The 3,514-nt window shown below is 40.0% G+C and overlaps 1 protein-coding gene across 1 annotated transcript in view; it reads left to right on the top strand.

Annotated features, from left to right (window-relative positions):
* DOCK2 (dedicator of cytokinesis 2) overlaps positions 1-3,514 on the top strand; it is a 317,141-nt gene that overhangs the window by 116,006 nt on the left and 197,621 nt on the right. The gene's annotated exons all lie outside the window — the stretch shown is intronic.

Genomic DNA, 3,514 nt, shown 5'->3' on the forward strand with positions numbered 1-3,514 from the left:
CTTTGCTAGCATTGTTTTTAAACCTATACATAAAATATAATTAATCTACTTCTCAATATTGAAAGGCGAACCTAGTGTGAATTGCTCTTAAATTTTCCTTATCTGAAGAAAAAGTGGTGCATTTTTTATATATGCACTGTCTTTTCCATTATACTGATTTTCTCTTACGGCCAAATAACATCTGCATGCAGCCATATTCATAAGAATTGACTTGCTGGGTGAGAGCAAATCAGTCTTGTTAAGCATTCTGTTTCTAGCTTGGCTAGAAGATGCCTTTCGAAACTCACAAGCAAGATATGAAGAAGATGGCTGATATGCCCAGTGTTCACACTATGTATCAGAGGAAAGAGAGAGAGACCGGATTATGTCTTTGTTTCTCCTGAAAAAAATGTGACAGTTTTAAAGCTGATTGCATCAACCATTTGTTGCAAGCTTTGATCATGGACTTTATTCAGAAGTACCATCTCTTGCATACTCCTGGGTGTTGACAATGGAATTATGCAAACCGCCCCCCTCCCCAATCCAATTTGGCATACAGGACCAGAACCAGATCCAGCAAGGGAATCCAGGTGCGGAACCTGCGTATGCACATTGGCTGTCTCTGCTGGATCAGGATGCTTGTGTTCAAATACATGGGTGAGGTTGGGAGGTGTGGAGGTAATAGAGCATATAAATTGGTAGTTCATTGATATTCAGCTGCAACTGAACATCTGGAATCTTGGGCATAGATAGTTACAAATCAGGGAACTTCCTGTAACTAGTTAACTGTGGCGCAGTGGCTAAAGTGTCAGATTGGGATTCAGGAGATCAGGGTTCTAGTCCCCACTCGGCCATGGAAACTCACTGGGTGACTTTGGGCCAGTCACAGACTCTCAGACCAACCCACCTCACAGGGTTGTTGTTGTGAGGATAAAATGGAGAGGAGGAGGAGGATTATTTATGCCGCCTTGGGTTTCTTAGAGGGGAAAAAAGGCAGGATATAAATGCAATAATAAAATAAATAAAAATGTTTTAGTGAAGGAGGCTGCGGGGCTGATGGCTAGAAAAATATGCTCCATTGTAAATAGAGATGTGATGATAATACATCTGAACTTGGCACCTGTAGTCCATCTTTAGACTGTTGTAATTCAACGATGGGAAAACTAGAGGTGCATCTGAGTCTCATGGCTTCAGGTGATTTGAATCTTTTGGTGCTTGTAATTAATATAATTTTCAAATCATTTAAAATGTAGCTCTGACCTCAAAGATGTCATTGTTGTTGTTGTTGCTGCCAGCTAAATCACACCCTGGGGGGCAGCACTCCTAAGATCCTTTGCATACCAGGAAAAGGGTTTAAGGGGGGAAATGTAAAAAAAACCACATTAAAAATCAATGGATGACCCAATCCGATTCAAATTTGGTACGCTTAAAGCTCTCCTTAATATCTATTACTGAGCCAATTTTGATGTCTTTAGCTTTAAAACTTACGCAGATGTAAGCATTTGTTTAATTTGAAGCTTAAAAGTATCAAATCTTGCTCCTGCGCCCCCTTTGGCTGCTCGGAAAACAAGAAATGATTCGCTCCAAAAGTAGTAGCAAAATAGGTCGGGTCTTTTGGCTTTATAGCACAATTAAAGCAGGATGCATGGGAGTACTTCACAGTCAAAGCATATTATTAACTGGAAAACTTCAGAGTCCTTTGCACGCAATTCGCAGTGATTGCACAGTATAAAGCTGGTATGATAAAGCTCAAACTCTAGTTACCAGAAATCTGCTCCAGAAAGTAGGGGGTGGCACTGGGAGATGCAGAGGGAGGGGGCAATAATTATCTCATCCCCTTTCCACTTATGGGAGCATCCTGAGTGGAACCCTGCTCAGGGATGCTCCTGCCACTGAAATAAAATTCTGGATCCAATCCAGGTGCTAAAATGTTGGCACTTAACACATGGATTTGACATGGAGAGTCTCTATGCTAACAGCCTCCAAAAATGTGCAGTTAGGAGCAACCTCAATTGGGGGGGGGGGAGAGAGAGAGAGGACCTGCCTTAATGTTTTTTGTTCTAGCAGAATTCAAACAGCTATATTTTCAGGTATTGGTACTGTGTAGCATTATGCGTGCCTAAGCTCATTGATTTCAATGTTGCTGGGTTATAAAAGGTTCTGACTGAAGCAATGATCTCTCTTTTTGTATCTTCATGAGTTACATCCTTTAGAATGTAACCCTCTAGGCAGGAAAACACATCTGCTTGGATCCTAAGATGTTAATATAAGTAAGTTCAGGGAAGGAAAGTTTTCCTCTTGCCCCTTGAAAAGCCTCTAGAGGGGGGAGAAGCCTTCCTGAACACTGAGGAGGAGAGGAGGAGGGGATTGCTGAAGGAGAGGAGAATTGTCCGAAATTGGAGAAGGTTAATCCAATTTGGGGTGATTCTCTCCTGTCCCAGGAACTCCTGTGCCCATAATACATTGTTCAGGAGTGTCTCCCAGAGACATTTCGAGGGTATATGTGTTTCCAAAAAGGGGATGGAAACCTTCCTTCCATGAACATCTTTAAGTTATCCTAGGATTCAAGTCATTACTTTTTTTGTTCTGCTTAGTAAAATCGTAGTAGAGCCATTTTCAGAATAAGTCATTTTTCCCCCAATGCAGTTATTCATTGTGCAAAACTTTTGTTTTTAAGAATGCTGTTATTAAAAGTGACTCTGATGATCATGGTGTGCTTGCCAGAATTACCCTTTTTATAATAAAATGTTGAATTATCACTGGAAAAATATGGTTTAGGTTATTTATAATAGTGTTTCTCAATATTTTAAGACATTTTTCTGTTCCAACATTTATGCTGACTGCTAGCTTTGATTATTTAAGAGGAGCACCTTTGTGAAATGTGAAGGATGGATGCATTTTCGTATGATCGATACAGAGTTGCTATAAAGCAGTTTGTCAGGGAAATGAAGCTATAAAATGTGACTAAAATCCTAAATCTGGCAGCGTCAGAAATTCTGAATCAAGCTAGGAAAAACAAGGTCTCAAATTATTCTATCATGCTCAAGTTATATAAGTGACAGAATTGCTAAGTAAGGGTGTCATACAGAGAAGGAAAACCAATGTTCCATTCATTTTACTAGCTTGCTCTGTTAAGTTTCAGAACAATTTAATCTGCAATACCAAGTTGAGTTGGATTTCTAAATACCTTGTTACGGTCTTGATTTGTTAGATTGAGCTTTATATGTATTTTAAAACTGGCATTTTCTTTCCTCAAATGTAGTGCTCTAGACCCAGTTCAGACATTGCATCCAAACCATATATTGGCTGTCATCCTTGCACACTTAGACTCCTACCTCACTTCCTGGTTTCTGGTAACTATAGTTTCCTATGGTTTCCAAATGTGGACATCATGACAAACTATAGTTACCACAAACCAGGAAGTGAAGAAGGAATGGGAGCACATGCGACAAGGAGTAGGAACACACAAGTGTGAAGTCCGTTAATGATGGTCCAACCATGATTTGACCATGACATCTGGACCTGTTCTTCAAGT

The sequence above is a fragment of the Elgaria multicarinata genome, chromosome 3 (genome assembly GCF_023053635.1).
Source record: "Elgaria multicarinata webbii isolate HBS135686 ecotype San Diego chromosome 3, rElgMul1.1.pri, whole genome shotgun sequence".
Taxonomy (NCBI): Eukaryota; Metazoa; Chordata; class Lepidosauria; order Squamata; family Anguidae; genus Elgaria; species Elgaria multicarinata.